The 16,887-nt window shown below is 48.1% G+C and overlaps 1 long non-coding RNA gene across 1 annotated transcript in view; it reads left to right on the plus strand.

Moving 5' to 3' along the window:
* The first annotated feature begins 476 nt into the window (after positions 1-476).
* The window catches only part of LOC132654099 (uncharacterized), a 32,242-nt gene continuing 15,831 nt past the window's right edge, over positions 477-16,887 (plus strand). Inside the window, exons 1-2 of the long non-coding RNA XR_009591783.1 lie at positions 477-947; positions 1,237-1,729. This is a non-coding gene — a long non-coding RNA (uncharacterized LOC132654099). The remainder of the gene's footprint in view (positions 948-1,236; positions 1,730-16,887) is intronic.

The following is a 16,887-nucleotide window of genomic DNA, read 5'->3' on the forward strand; positions in this document are numbered from 1 at the left end:
ACCCATATCACTGGACCATCATCTAAGAAGGTTCCATGCAGTAGGCTGCACAGTACAACCTAGACGCTAGATGTTTTCCTGGAAGTAGGGACATCCCTGGGGAGCACACCCTTTGTGATTTACCTCCATGATTCCCACAATCTCACAAGTCTACCTTAGTGATAGACACCCTTTGGGAAGACATCTTGCTGCCACTGGCTTGTCCCAATAGCCTCAGGATGCCAACAGCTGGACGGCTCTCCCTTTTGCCCGCTCTTCATCTTGCCTGCCATGACTGTGGCTGAATTCTGCTTGTTCCAGCTTCACCGTGCGCCTATTCAATAACAGCACCACACTGCATCTGCTTAATGACAGTGAGTCACTGACTGTTCTGTGGCTCATTTCTAGTTATTTTCAGAGGAAAAACCCGAGGCCACAACAGTGGGGACTGATCACACCACCAGACACAGAGCCCGATACAGAATGGGCAGAGAACACCATTCAGCTGCTAGCCAGCTAGTGGGAATGGAGGTACCAGGATTCCGGGCCTTCTCCTACCCGTGTTATTGCCTCTGCTTGCCGAGAAGAGACCTGAGAATCTAGAAACAACAACTCAAGCTGGGGCCAAGATCCCTATGTAGAGACTTTGCTTTGTGGTATCAAGAAACCAACGGTGAGAGAAGAGCAGAAGGCGGGCTGCAGGTGAGACCAGGAGCAGTACTCCATTTCTGGGGCTATGTCGCTGGCCCACTGCAGGTTGGGTGCTGTGAGGACCTGTGACTAGAACCTCTTGCAGGCCTGGGGCTCCATGCCTGGAAACTCTCTGTGGGTTTTAGCAGTTCCGAGGAAGGCTTACTGCTCCCCAGCTGCAAACCAAGAAGGTAGAACACTGTGTGTCGGGATCTCTCTAACCTAAGCACGCACCGTCACCTCCACCCCCCACCCCGGAAAGAAAAGTGAAAAGCACGGTAAGCATCTCTTCTCACCACCCAGGTGGGTTCTGCTGGCCCTGCCTCACCTCTGAAATCATGCTTCCTCTTAGTTGGCATGTGAGACCCATGCAGTGTTTTGTCTGTTGTAGGTTTTTAGAACTAAGCAGTAGCTCAGGCTGACCTATAACATGCAACCCTCCTCCCTCACCCTTTCAAGCGCTGAGATTCTGGGGATGCCAGGTTTTAAGGATTCGCTCAACTTCAGGCTTATCTAGGTCAGGCTCCCCGGCTCCCCTGGGTGAATTAATTGTGTTCCTTTTTCTAGGCGCTGAATTAGTGTCCTGACACAACCCTCTGCCCAGCCTGGCCTCTGCTGCAGTTGTTTGCGATGGAGTTGGTGTCACAACTCCTCAACTCTGTTCCACCTCACCAGATGGCTTAGCAAGGCGATTTAACCTTTAAACGTCGGGTGAAGTAATGCTTATCTCTTAGAAGTGAAAGAGAAACAAATGAGGCAATAGATATATACCAAGGACCTTACGTACTGCCTGGCACAACCATGAGCTCACACATTCGCTGGAGTTATGCCACCATATTGTCACTAATGACACGACCACGAAGGCGTGAAATCCTGGTGGCCAACAGCCTGCGCTCCTGGATGGACAGAGACACCTTCATCTCACCTTTGATCTTTGCCACGTGTGATGGTTATTGTTAATTGTCAGCTTGACAGAAGCTGGAATCAGCTCAGAGGTGGACCTCTGAGCTGCTGGATTATTTGGATTACATTATCTCCTGTGGGAAAGCCTGCATTAATGGTGAGTTGGACCATTCCTTAGGCTGAGGGGGTTGGGCCTTATAAAATGGGAGACAGGAAGCTGGGGACTAGCATTGCATACATGGCATTCTCTGTTTCTTGGCTGTGATTCAATGCGAGCAGACTGCTTCAAACCCCTGCTCCCTTATCTTCCCAAAGGATTGGGCCTCAAACTGCTAGCCAAAATGATGCTTTCTCTCTTAAGTTGCTTTTACCACGGTATGTTATCACAGCTACAGGAAAAGAAACAAGATACCATGTCTAATCAGGTACTGCCACACAGTAACTAACCTCATGTTGCCCGGAGGATGAGGAAGGGAGGTGAATGAAGGCTGTGATACAATGCCCCCAGAGCTATCATACCTACCTGTCACCAAGAGGTTCTGGAGACCTGAATGTTATTATTTAAGGAAAAATATCTCCAATGTTCTAAAGCTCCTGCACCAGAATCAAGGCTGCTAGTTAAAAGAGCTTAAAGGTTTATGTGGTAGATGCCTAGGGCTAAAATGTGGTTTCTAAAAAGACTCCACTTTGTGTCTGCAAACTAGGAATTGGTCACCTAGGAGAGTACCAGTTGTACGTCCACATGTCTGGGGTGGGCATAAATAGAGTCTCCCATGTCTCTGTCTCCCTCCTGAGATGCCTACAGGACATGTTCAGGGAGGGCTGGGTAGAGTGTGTCAGTGCTGAGTCAGAACTTTTGAGGTATATGACACAGGAAAGACGAAAGAGCCCAACCTCCCACAGAAAAGCAGGCTCACAAGGCCTGGAAGAATCTGTGTTCTCCAGGACCTCAGGAGAGAAATTCTGGGGAGGAAATCTCCGTTGGCATCTCTGTCTGAATCAATGCTTTCTCCAAGGTCATGAAAATCTACATGCGTGGAGGCAGAAAGAAAGACACACTAGGTTCTGTTCTCCACCTCAGGGGAGACAAAGGGGAAGTCAAATTGCAGATGAATGCACACACGCATGCTCACACATGGTCCCTCCACTCATGGACAAATCTAAGCGATGGCTCTCTATTGATAACAATGGCTCTCCATTGATAACAATAAACCATTTCCTGGCAAGTGAGAAGCCAGACTGGCTGACAGCTGGACACTGCATGGGGGGAGGGGGCAGCTGTGCTTCTCTGTCCTGCCCACTACAGTCTTAGTGTGCTTGGCATCTGCTGCCAAGACCGTTAGTCCTGACCTGTACCAGGAGCACCATCCAATGGGAGGCAGATTCCTCCTGCAGGGAGGAAGTGCTCCCTCAGAGCTGGAACTACACCGTGTCTACCTTTGAACCAGTGCATTTGGAATGACCTGGACCATTCAATGCCTTTTCTAGATCTCAGTTTTCACCCATGAGGAGGGGCCCTGGAGGACTCCTATAGAGGGCAGAAAAATCATTCGGATGACTGTCCGTGCATTTCCAGGGTCAGCGACAACTGCACAGTCAGGACTGTGGCTGGATCTCTGGGATGCTGGGTCTCTGGCTTATAGCTAGACCTCATCTTCTGCGCGCTCATACCCTTTGCTTCTAGACATACTCTGGGATTCTTCTCACCCCTGAGACTTGGTGTCACTTCCCATCTTTGGCTCTTAACAGTGGGCAACTTTTCTCTCTATTTTCTCAACCGGAACACAGAGCCCCCTGCACTGCAGCCTGAAGAGTCCCCCAGCCTGCATGGGGCTATGGTTAAGGATGAACTTCCAATCTACTGAGATCTCAAAGGCTGCCATTTCTGGAGGCAGGAGAACATACTCCTGGCCCATCATGAGAGGTCCTGAGCTTTCTGCTTAAAAAGGCAATGAGATTCAAGGTAGGAGACCGAGCTTCTCACCCAAGGCTCAGAAACTACCAAGCTCTTGGCTTTGAAGGGCCATCTTCTCCTTCAAGTAACTCAGTTTCTGATTTACATTACCTCCGTGGTCAGTACTGTTCCTTCCCGCCCTGAAATGTCTACGGTGATGAGAGGGGGCGCTCTATCCGCGGACCACTACTGAAACATGTAGCACTGCTGTGAAGGAGTGCCCCAGACAATGCAGCCGGTCACTGCTAGCCCGGGCACCTCAGTAGCCCCTGCTCATAGAGTCAGCAAGCATGGCCAAGCTATGGTCAAACCCCAAGGCCTCAAAAGTTGCTCAACCAATATTCACTGTTGCTCAGTTGCATGATGACGGCTCAGGCAACAGAAGGAACGAAAGCAGAACTTCTCAGGACTCTGTCTCCCATGTCTGCCTTAGGACTGGCTAAGGGGCTACTATATTGCTATGTGTGTTGCTCACGTCTTAGTCTGGGACACTGGCCTTCCCTGACACTGGGCAGCGCACCGCTGGCACAGCAGTGGGCGGCGGCCTTGGCTGTGTCTTCTGTGAACGCTGTGCATTCTCACACCTCCCTGTTTTTGTCTGTGCTTCTGCCATCGCCTGGAATAACTCTTGTTTTTCTCCAGCTGCACAGCCCCTGTGTTCTCTCAAAGGCTGCTTGAAAGAGCTCCTTCTCTGGGACCTCTCTCTCATCCCCACTTCTGGCCACAGAATCAATTCTTTCTCTCTCCTTTCTGGCCCCCACCCCAGCAGCAGTCACTTGGTTAATTATTTACATGCCTGTCTCCTCCACTGAATTGTATTTCTAGGTACTAGGACCTTGCCTGTGTGGCTTTGAATTCCCCAGTGCCCTGCTGTGCTGGGATTATGATAATTTTTTCAGTGAATTCTTGTGAACTACATGAGCCAAGTTTTCTTTTTCTTGATGCTCTGAGTCAAATACTGTGACACCAAAATGTATTTTTGAAAACCAAATCACAGGCTTGGTACAGTGGTGCATATTTGTAATTCCAGCTCATGGAAGGCAGAGGCAGGAGGACCAGGAATCTAGTCATCTTTGGCTACATAACAGACACAAGAACAGCCTGAGCTCCACGAGATTCTGTTCCAAACAAACAACCAAACAGAAAGTGATATACACGGACCAAAAACTGTTCAGGATACCCCCAAAGCAGTTCTGACTATCAAGCCAGGAAGAGGTGGCTGCTGCTCTTGCTGCTCAGAGAGAAGAGCAGGAGTATGCTGCTGTTAGGATCAGAGAAAGGGTTGAAGCATGGACTATAATATGCAGTCATTCCCCACCCACAGCAAAGAACCTCATGGTGGTATGGAATCAGATCATAAAAACTGGTAGGGCACAAAATCATGGCCACCGTTGTCGAGAACACTCTGAAATGTGGCACCCACCGTCTTCACTGACATTTAACAGACCTCGCAGAAGGCCAACCCTGTAGGCTGGCAGCTGCCACCGTTGCTCCAAATTAGTTTTCTCATCCCCAAGGGCCCAGAGATGAGGGCCAATCACAGAATATGAAATGTCTGCATGGAAGGAGGTTAAAGGATTATTCATAGAGATTCCCATCAAGGTTTTGAGGAGAGGGCAAGAGCGGGGGGGGGGGGTGCGGGAGGGATGGGGGAGGGGCGGGGAAGGGATGGGGAATGGGTGGGGGAGAGATGGGGAAGGGGCGGGGGAGGGGTGAAGGAGCTAACTCCTATGAATGGTGAGAGATTGCAGTAGGTGAGGTGGAGACCATGGCTAGGGTGCAAAAGACATCCAAGGACACCCCTCCTCCCCAATGCAGATGGAGCAGGACAGTGGCCAAAACCTCAGAGCAAAAAAGAATACCTGTTCCCCCTCTGACCTCAGGCAGACAGTCATTAGAAGCAGTGTAGTGGCCTAAAGTAGGTCTCTGGGAGTTTATGTAACTATATCCACAAACTGTTGTAGCTACTCGGCCGCTCCTGCCTGGCTGCCCTGTCCCATCAGTCGCTCCTGAGATAACAACATCCCAAAGTTTCCAAGATGCTCAGTTGTCCTCCCTACTCACCCATCCCTTAATCCCCAAAGTCAGTGAAGATGATGCCTGGAGAAAGTCCTCGGGGCCAATGGAATTAGTGAGCATGCCAGGAACCTCAGAGAGCTTCCTTCCTAGAAATGGTTAGAGTCAGCACAAACTCTGCCAAAGCAGAGGGTACAGGCCATGCCCACGCTCGCAGAAAAGCACCCCCTGGTGGTCACGAACAATTGTACAACCCCAAAGGCAAAGGAGCTGATGTCCTGATTTGTCTTTCCTCACAGACTGTGAGCTATCCGAATAGCTGAGTCCCCAGAGCCTATGCGTGTAGTAAAAACTTTGATCTTTCCCAAAAAGAGTTCTGGCTTTTAGGAGTTCTGTGGTTTTTAGGAAGAAATCAATAAGCCCTTGGAATATCACAGCAGAAGGTATGTGTTTGCTCGGGGAACTGGGGTGTGATTGGTACTGTGAGTTTTGAGCCTTACCAGCAATGTTATGTCAAGAGGAAGTTTCGGATCCCAAAGTTTACACTGGTGGGGAGGTCAAGAGCCATACAGGAGGTCACCTGTGCCTAAGTGGTTATTGTGTTGATGAAATGCCTGGATACCAAAGTTGGTGCCCCGTCAGTCATAGTCTGCTTGTACCCTTGCACATCGACACCAGGAAAGTCATGCTGCCCTGAGTCTAATAAGAAAACGTCTAGAAGTTCCATATTCAGGGCTCTCACTGGGCTCCTCTTTAAGTTTCTCTGCAGCTGACCAATCCTAGCCTGTTTCCTGTAACAAACCATCACTAGAAGTACAACAGAGGTCACTTGGCCCCATGGATCATATCAGTGGGGAGGTCCGGGGGGCACCTGAACTAGTAGTTCATAAGTGGGCTTCTATGAACTAAGCCCCCTTCTATGAACTAGGCAATCTCATCTGATGAGGTAGGGAGGTACTGTTCTTGGGTGTCCCCTTCTTGAACAATCTAGGGGAGAGCATCCCCAAATCACGCGAACTGGGAAATAAGCCCCTGGGAGGCCCAGGCTAGTCCTGCTTCCTCTCACCCTGCATGCTTATGAGGGTCTTTACCTCACAAGAGAAAACTTTTCTCTGAATAGTTTCTCTAGATCATTAGGAAGGTTATCAGCTAATCTTCCTAATGCTGTGACCCTTTTAACACAGTTCCTCATGTTGTGGTGACTCCCCCCAACCCTAAAAATTATTTTCACTGCTACTTCATAACTGTGATTTTTGCTACGGCTATGAATTGTAAGGTAAATGTCTGCTATGCGGGATATCTGAGATACGACCCCTATGAAAGGGTCACTCAACCCCCAGGTTCAGAACCACTGTTCTAGAAGCTTCTAACCTGTTGCATGGCTGTGAAGGGTTTGAATACCTTCCCTTCAGGCCCTCAGCTGCACTGTGCTTGGACAACATGGATGACATTTTCCCAGAAGCTACTCCCTGACCCTGAGGCTGTAGGCAATAGAAACGTCCACTCCGTGTCAAGAGCACACTCGCTCGTGCCCTTTCCATCCGAGATGTGGGAATATTAGGAATATGCATAATGCATCAGGGGAAAGTGGCAGAGATTTCCATACACCGGCGCCATTCCACAGGCTCTGCCTTCATTAACTTACATAATCTCCACAACTCCAGGAGGCGAGTACGTTATCACTCCTGTTCTCCTGATGAGAAAATTGTGTGACAGGGAGATTACTGACTCACTCAAGGTCACAGAGCAGGTAGAAAGCAAAACTAAAAGCTTCTAACGAGAGCTCTTTAACCCTGAGGCCGTGCCTTTAGCACAATGGATGATCCCTGGCACCTCCTGGGGTGGGGTGGGGGAAGGTCTGTAAGCCCTTAGGGCAAGGACTTCCAGATGTAAGGAGGTGAAGGACAGCCTCACAGGCAACCAGCCAGGTCAGCTCTTTTATCTGTGACATCTAACTAACAGGATGACAATTCCGATGTGACAGCCACAGTACAGACAGAGGGTTCCCTGTCTGTTTTGAATCTATGAAGCCCAAGCCCTTAGATCCTCTATTTAGAGTCCATTTAGAACCTCTGCTGCATTAGGTTAACCTCTAAAATATTACCCCTAGGTGACCATTCTTGACCATCAAACAAAGAATGCTGATTTTATGTGGTTCAACCTAAAATAATAGGTTAGGCTAAACACAATCTATAACTTCTCGAGGACAGAATAGATAGGAAACACCACTCAGTAAGTGGCCAGTCTTTCAGCCTTGGGACCTGCCCAATGCCTAGTCACCTAGTATGCTACTCCTTTGAAAGCATCGGTGGTTCATGAAGCACCCAAAGCCATCCTGTGACATTGCAAGGACAGGTTATATAAGATGAGTGCTGATAGCTGAGAGTGAACGGACACTCTCACAAGCACAAAGTTTGTTAAAGCTTATAACTCACAGACTGGGTTTGTACAGCTTAGTGGGAGAGCATTAGCCTACCATGCATAGGTTCTATGGTAGGTAGAGCCTACCTACCAGGCTCTGGGGTCCATCCCTGGCATTATTAAAAAAAATAATAATGATGATGATGATGAAGAAGAAGAAACCGAAGAACTTGGTTTTGGTTTTCAATTCTGCTCTTCAACATCCATGTGACCTTTTGCATTTGATTTGGCATCTCCAAGCTCAAAATACTATAAAAGAAGGGAAAGAGTGAGTAGGAGGGAGGTCACCAAGGCTAGGCAAAGGCTATAGAGTGTCTTGTGAACATTTTGCCCAAATCTTCTCTGCTGAATGATCTTAGGTCATGTCATACAGCCAGACGGTTACTAACAATATTGTTTCCTCAGCAATTGTCCACCTGTGTTGGTAACTTTTCAGGAAAGTCTTCCATTCAAGCGCCACCTCACCTGATCATTTGTCCTGAATGCCCAGCGTCCTGCTGGGCAGGTCTTGAGCAAGGCTAGACACAGCAAGGCAGTTTCACATGGAGTAAACTGAAGCTCTGCCGTGCCTGTAATGCCGCCTTCACATCTTCCTCTCCCACCCCTGTGCCTGGAGAGGGAGAGGGGAAGAGGGTCGACACACAGACACCCCTCTTCCCTGGCCTCCATCCTGGAGAGAGAAGTACCGGCTCCGTCTACACAAGCCAAAGGAACAGCTTGTGCTGCCTGAGCAGGCAAGCACCAGGAGGGGATCTGAGTCATTCTGACAGCAAGGAGGGCACCGTGCCAGCCATGCACAAGGCACTCCTCTAGGGCAGGACAGCTGACATCAGGGCACGGAGATGCAGCTCCCAAGCAGAGGGCTCCAAGTTGGCTTTGAGGCCACCTGGCCCTTGGAGCGCACAGGAGCTAAGATTCCCTTTCCCCCTTGTCTCTTTCTCCTTTTGTGTCCCCTTGTGACACAAGGACTCCCGGCTTTCCTTCTGGGCTGGACCAACTATATACCCTGCTAAGTGACCACGGGCCTTCCCTCTTCACTGGACTGTGGTGGATCACATTATCACACAGGGAGGGGACCGTTCATCCCCGACAGTCAGTCTTCCCACCCACACCTTCCAGGAGGCCCCCTCCCAAGCACACACACATACACCCTTTAATATTTTTACACAGACAGTTTTGCTCCTGTTTCACCCTCTCCTTTGTGAGGCTTACACTCTTGTTTGAACGCGTGGTTCCCAGGTGGCAGTGCTATTTGCAAAGGTTTAGAGAACCTTCGGGACATGAAGCTTCGCTGACCTAGGACCTTAGGGGTAGGGCTTGAGGGTTCGATCCCAGTCCTCCCTCTAAGTCTTCTGTTTCCTGCTTCAATAAGATGTGGTAAACTTCCACCCACAACCATGAACTCCACCATGTCTTTCCTGCCATGGTGAACTAAAACTGTGAACCAAAAATGCATCCTTCCTCCCTTTCATGTTTCTGTCAGCTCTGTGATCACAGTGAGAAGTATGTACCATTGTCACTAAACAACTGTGTGCTGCATTAATTTTCCCTGTGGCTTGGTAGCTTCGGAGCCAGTAGGTAACTCTCTGATTCTTAACCCCGACTCACTGTAGAATTGCTCACGAAGGTTGCAAAACAAATCCCGGGTTTCACCACAGGCCAACCAACTCGAGTTATATGCAAAGATGTGTTTTCCAGACTCCCAGAATACATTGTGTGTTAAGACCTGCTGATTCTAGCGGCTCACACATTTTCCAAGAAGGCTTGAAGGTAGCCTCCAAGCATCCTGCTCTAACATCTGACTTTGTCAGGGTCAGGTCAACCACTGCGTGGGGTCTCCAATTTCTATACCTACCAAGTGAAAGCTTTTCCATAATTCTAAGCCCAGCCCTTGATCAAATGCTATGTGTTTCCCTCATCTCTAGGTCACTCTAGTGTCTGGCACCTGTTCAGGACTTGATGGTCCCTAGATGGCCAGTTACATGCAGTCCCCAGCTTCTTAAAGATGCTCACGTAGGAAGCTTGCGTTCCTGCTTAGCCTTCTTGTTAGTTTGGGGGTTGATGTCAGGAGAGACCACCTCACGAGGGCTGGCTAAAGCCACCTTCACGCTGGCAATCAGGAGCCGCAACAGCCTCTACCTTCCTGACGTGCCCTAGATCCTGGAGGTGTGATCATGCCTGCAGACAGAGGGAATGATGAATTCCTCACAGCCAGGTGGGTAGACGCTACCAATGTTCCTCCGAAGAGACACATCTTGAGCAATGGGTCTTCGGAAGAGAGAACTGTGTCTGTGCCCAGGGGAGTGAGCACACCAAAATGCTTGCAGGCCCAGATGGTATTCATTAGAGAGGGAGTCAAGCCAGCCCACGACAGCAGCCCTTTCCCTTCCCCCAGCCTCAAGGACAGCCTGGAGAGAACCAGGTCCTCCCTTCCAAGCGTGAGTGTTTGGTGCAAATCTCTGCAGACAGGAAGCATTATTGCTTCAGTGTCAACGCTCAGAATGAAACGATAGTTTCTCTTAACCCTCACGACTCAGAATCTAGATACGACAATGACTGTCACTTCTTGGGTGACCATGCACACACCCCAGAGTTGTGTGGCGTGAAGGTGTGCCACTGGTGACAAGGGCTGAATGATCTTGATAGGTGACTATTAGGGGTTGCCACTTGTCATCTGTAGATCATCAGAGTTCGAGTTCGAGGGCCACACAGAATCAGGCTGGAAAAGATAACTAGCGAGTGAAAAGCTGGTGCAGCTGCAACCTCAGAACACAGCAGATGAAGGCAGAAAGAGAAGTTCAAGGACAGCCTGAGCTACATATTAGTTCCAACCCAGCCTGGGCTACTGCCTGAAATAAAAGGGGGGGGGTGGATCTGAGAATGTTACTCAAGGCAGAACACTAGCCTAGCACATAAATGCTCTTGGTTAAATTTCCAGCACTGCCACAGGAAAAAAAAAAAAAAGAGGGGAGGAGGGAGAAAGAAAGAAAGAAAGAAAGAAAGAAAGAAAGAAAGAAAGAAAGAAGGAAGGAAGGAAGGAAGGAAGGAAGGAAGGAAGGAAGGAAGAAAGAAAGAAAGAAAGAAAGAAAGAAAGAAAGAAAGAAAGACGTGAACAAACAGCAACCAAGCAAAAACCTGAGCAGGTACATGAAAAAGGCAGGCAGACATCCTGCCACATATTCAGATTTCACCTCTCCCCTGACCCATGCGACCCTCTAGGAGACAGCCTTCATGTTAGTGAGACTCGGGTGTCACTGCTCACAACTTTAGAATGTTCAAAGTTAGTTGCCTATTTTACGACCAGTCTAAAAGCTATTCCACCCAAGACTTCACAGTTATCTAGAGACTTCCTTTCACCGTGCCTGCGCCTGCTCTGTCATTCTTCCAAGCTCTAAGAGGGCAAGGGATGGGGGGGAGTTTGGTGCCTCAACAGAACAGGACAGAGGATCTGCTCAAGGCCCCCAGACAAGTTGAAGGTCAGTAAGAAAACTCAAGTTTCCTGACTCTGCCCTGGGTGAAGCTCTGAGAGACTACGTCATAAAATGGAGATGGTCCAGCCCTGAGCTCAAGGACTGCTGGCAGCTACCTCCTCCAGGAAAAGGAGGAAAAGTGGGCAGCTCCGTGGTTTTGAGGCTCCTTCCCCAGCCTGGCACTGCCACCACGATCTGCCAGCCAGCCCACAGCACCGCCCTTCCTACCCTGTCCCAGGGAGGCGATGTAAAACCGTTATGAAAGCAAGTGCTTCTGGATTTCAAGGACTCTGTTTTAAATCCATGACCTTCGATGCGCTTAAAATGCTGCTCTCTGTTTCACGGGAGCCTTTATGTAAGTGTGTAGAGAAGAGAGCTGTCCCCAACAAGATGTGCCTGTCTCCCAAAGCCTGCCGGGAAAGGGTACCTGGCTGCAAAGGCTTTCAGAGCCGAACGTTCCCAAAGGGCTAGGGGTGCTGACATTTTAAAAGAATCTCTTCATCTGATTCAAAAGCCCACAGCTTTACAAATGTGTTCATTCTCTATGCTCAGCCTCAACTTAATACACGGGGACCGGGTAAAAGTGATGAGACTGGGGTCACCCATGCTCAGAGGGAGAAGATGAAATGGCCAGAGAAAGAAAAGCCAAAAGGTGGGAACGATGATCAGGCTTTCTACCCAAATCACGAATCAAGGCTCAAAAGAAAGGGCAGCACCAGTATGTCCCACCACAGCTCAATACCTGTTTCTGAGTGTGTTTGCAATGATGGGGTCGACCAGCACTCCCAATAGAGCATAATGGATGCTGTGCAAGTCAGTGGCAATGTTTAATAATCCCACTGAAAATGAACACAACTAAAGTTAATCTGTTTTGAGCTGAGAAGCTTGCTATGTAGTCCAGGCTAGCCTCAAACTCACTATGGAACCCCAGACTACCCTCAAGGCAATCCTCCTGCCTCAGCCTCCTGAGTACTGGGATAGCAGCCATGTGTCTCCATGTCTGGCAGTTTTAATGGTATTTTTTAGTTCACCCAGTATATTGGACACGTAGTCATTTTAACACACAATCGATATGAAATAACTAACAAGGACATTTCACTTTTTAATGCCCAGTATTTAAAATCCATGTCTACTTTATAACCACACACATCACAACTCACTTGTGCCATGTATCAAATGTTTGGCTGCCCATTTTGGTGAGTAACTGCCATGTTGTACTGGGTATTTCAGAGAAATTGGGCCAATTAAATGAGTGTGGTATGGCTCCAACAATTCCCAAATAGAATGGGGATAGTGAGATTGGTGTGCCTGTGGGGATTTTGGAGCATAACTAATTTTGCCCAACTTGGAGGCTCAGGATAGCCTCTGAAAATGGGTTCAGAGCCTCAGTATCCACATAAAGTCCATGTGGTATTGTGCACTGGTAATGATCATGCTGGGGCCACAGAGACAGGTGATTTTCTGGAAGCCCAGTCTAATGGAAATAGCAAACTGGAGTTTGAATAAGAAACCTTGTCTCAAAAAGTAAAGTGGAGAACAATAGAGGAAGGCACTCAACCTTGACCTCTGGCCTCTGCATGTACTTGTGAAGGTAAGTATACACCTGACTACCCAGCTACAGCTGCCCTTATCCAAAGATGTGTTCTTGGTTCCTACTGAGCACAAATCCAGTGGCAGCCTTATACTTTGAGAAGTTCTGAGAGATCAAATGACAAAACCCCTCCAAAGATACCTACTGTCTGCCTTAAAACACTCTTGATGTCATGTGTCAATGTATACAGCAAATATTTTTGGAAAGTTCCAGATAACTACAATTTTACCCTCTGACAAAAAATCCTGACCCTTCAAAGCAAATTAAGAATCTTTCCATCCTCCATTCCCAGGTGGCCCCTGTCCTGGATCCCAAACCCACCTGTGACCTTGATGTGAGCAAAGAAGCTCACATCAACTTGCTCCCTGATTCTCTCTGGGGCATGGACATTGGTCAAGGTTCTGAGAATTCCTGAGAGAATTTCTCAATACCCACACCAATTGCCTCTCAGAGATATTGACACACAGCAAACCAGATGTGGCCTGATGATTTTCAGGCTGCTTTGTCCAAAGACTCTAAATTACTTCAAGCAGAAAATGTTCTATCTGCCAAAGGGTCTGGAGAACCCAACACTGGTTAAGCTGAATGGGAGGGAGGCAAATGCTTAGCAACAGAAAGAGTATGAGCTATAGAAAAGTCATTCTGTGGGAGTCAGATCTTTGGGGCAGTGTTGTCACAGTGCTCCTTAGGGTAGAGGACCAGGAGAACTCCCCAGTACTGCTCAAAGGAGTCTTTGGAGAGATGAGCTATGACATTCTGGGACACCTACTGAGTAATAGTGACATTTAACTTACTATGGGATATACTAACTTCTGCAGAAGGTACAGTGATAAAGATACCACCGTTCTCTCACTTACAAAGCTTATCGTGTAGTAAAGAAAAGAGGACATGTGGGAACATATCACAAACTCAAGGCACCATCTGTTATGAAAAATACAAACTGACTCCAGAGAGGACCTAAGAGCTGTTTCTCAGTTTCCCCTTTAAGACTGGATGATGGCAGTATGGAATTACATCATCTTGTCCCAGAAGATAAGGATGAAGGGAGTGAGAGGCAAGCTTTGGTGGAGATAACTCGGGCTAAAAAATGGCCTGATTCAGCCTTTTCCTTTTTAGAAATCAAAGAAAGGAAATGGATGTATTCAGCAAATAATGTCAAACTGAGACGTGTGTTGATTCAGGGAAGGTAGCAGACCATCCCAAGGTTTGCAGATGAATAGGTGTGAATAAATATCCCTAGGGGCTGTAGAATTGGCTAGAAGGTTTAGAGCCTTAATATTTCTTATTTTGACTTAAATATAAATGGTAGAACCATTAATTGGGTTTCACAGCACGAGCCAATAATTGATCTGCTCCTTCTGTTATTGGCCCTCTAATCGAAGAGCACAATGTATTTTATATTTTCATCTTCCTCCTTTGTCACCTCATTGACGTTAGGAGTAGAAAGTACCCAATATGTGCTGAATGGACACATGGGAACATAAACTAATGAGCAAAGTGGTGAACTTGTCAGTGTGTATATAGTGGGCTGAACTCTGCCAACGTTTGCTAATACTCATCTACATTTTGACCAAGACATTGGCTGTCTCCAAGCCCCACTTTCTCCATCTGTCACACAGACAGGACTGTAGAGAGGTGCTTGTGAGGGTTAAAAGACAGGGCAATATACTTATTAAGCTGTGAAACACTTAAAAAATCTAAATCCGTATCTCACTGATACAATAAGGGAACCTGCGTTATTTGGGAAGCAGTGAGTCAGCCTTAGGCCATCATGCTTGCCACAAAACTCTCCTGAGAAATGGATCCAGATTGGCCATTCACATTTCTATCCTAGGCAGGAGACAGGTAACAAACTACCAGGTGAATTCATACCCAGAGATGCCCATGTGGCCTTGCTGAGTCGAGGAGATTCTCAGCCTGTTCTTTACAGGTCGGAAATGCCCGCCCTGGATTTCCTAAGCCCTGGATTCGAGGCACCAGCTGGATCTGCAGGCTTTGTTCACTGCAAAAGCTTCTGAGTTAGCAACGCATGCACACGCACACACACTGCAGCCTATCCACACACTTGCCTACTCCCGGCAAGACAAGTGGGCAATGTCATGACAATCTTAATTAGACAACCGCTACAGACATCTGTACAAATTTCCATCTGCTTTTCCAGATGTGCACATAACAAGTAGCCAACTAGTCCCGACAGGTCAGAATGGTGTGGTGGGAGAAGTAAAAGACAACTGGACAGACTTCTTGGGGGAGAATCTGGCTTCCTGCCCTTTCCAGCCAGGTGCTGATAAGCTCGTTGCTTGGGACTCTGCTGTGGTTTTTGTCAAGGAAGCAAGCGGCAGGGTGAGCTCCTTGCTTGAGAGTGTCACATCCACATGAGCTGGGTACAAACACCTGCCTTGTGCTAGCTGTGGGGTTTTGACTACTCTCCTTCTTCCCTCCCCATGCTTTCCTAAGTGCCACGTACACCAATCATCTCATCTCAGCATCCCTGGACCAGTTATTCCCATACCACCGTGTTCACTGTGACGGACACCATCATCAGGGTTCTCCAGTAGGCACATTGTGTTCCGTTTTGGAATGAGTTGTCCGGTGTGTGATTTCTTGGGTCCTGTCACATGCTGCTCTTTACAAACAACCTGCTAGGGATGCTAAGAAGTCAAGTTTTACCCCAAGTGGAATTGTGAGCAAAACCCTCTTCCTACTGCCTTTTAGGAGCATGTACCATTAGTGTTGGTAGGGATAGGAAGATTACGTAAAAAAACAAAACAACTCTCAGAATCAGTCCAGTCTCACGTGAAGAAAACAGCCCCTTGATTACCAAGCAGCTATCAGTCCTATTGGACTGATTTCATGCCTCCCTTCACCATCATGAGCTGGTTTCTAAGCAACCCCGGCATTGGAAGGCCTGGAAGAGCTGATTCAAAATGCAGCCCTCTGGTCTCCACTCTCCAGCAGCCAACACAGAGCTTGGAAACCTGCTGCCTTTCATCTCAGTCTTCATAAACTCTCCTCACTCTCAAGACTCAAGTCCATCCCAGCTCTTGAGCTACAGCTCCAGTTGACAGAGACGAGGGGACCGCGTGCCTCATGGATCGCACCATCCGAGGCACGCAGCTAAAAAGGCAACTCACTTGTGCCTGAAGAAGAGAAAGAAAATGAACACGAGGTGGTAAAGTGTTTTCAGAGTCTGCGACCCCAGGGATCCCATGAGGAATGAACCAGGCAGAGAAGGACTGTGAGGGTCATGCCAGTGTGATTGCAACGCTCTCAGACTGCCCGGGTCCCAGAGCCACTCTGTGCAAGACTCTAGTACAGAAAGTGGAGGGAACTGCCTGCCACCCACCCACCGGCTTCCACAGAGAGTCAAATTTCACATAAACATGGCGATAGGCTCCCCAAGGGTGGTATGTTGTTTTTTTTTTCCTCTTGGTTTTAGGAAACAAGTCTTTAAACTGGGGTGGGGTGTGAAGAACAATTGACCTTTTAGAACAATTGACCTTCCAAAGTCACCGAGACCTTTATTACATAATCATCATTTCTGCCACAGCCGCTGTTGTCATCCCGATGTTGACTATCCAGTGCAGTTACTGTGTACTAGGTGGAACAGTTTTCCCTCTTAATCATCTTATTCTACCTTTTGCATCACTTTGAGGTGGATGCTCTTATGAATAACCAAACTCTGGGGAGATCACACACGACAAGAAAAGAACAAAGAGGTAACCCTCTCCTACCCCATGGCCTCTGTACCTTTGGGACCCCTATCTACTAATGTAGTCATGGATTGCAAATCCTGAGAAAGAAAGCACCTCCTCTGTACTGAATGCACAGGGATTAATTTCCCTGTCACTATTCCATATGTT

The sequence above is a fragment of the Meriones unguiculatus genome, chromosome 5 (genome assembly GCF_030254825.1).
Source record: "Meriones unguiculatus strain TT.TT164.6M chromosome 5, Bangor_MerUng_6.1, whole genome shotgun sequence".
Taxonomy (NCBI): domain Eukaryota; kingdom Metazoa; phylum Chordata; class Mammalia; order Rodentia; family Muridae; genus Meriones; species Meriones unguiculatus.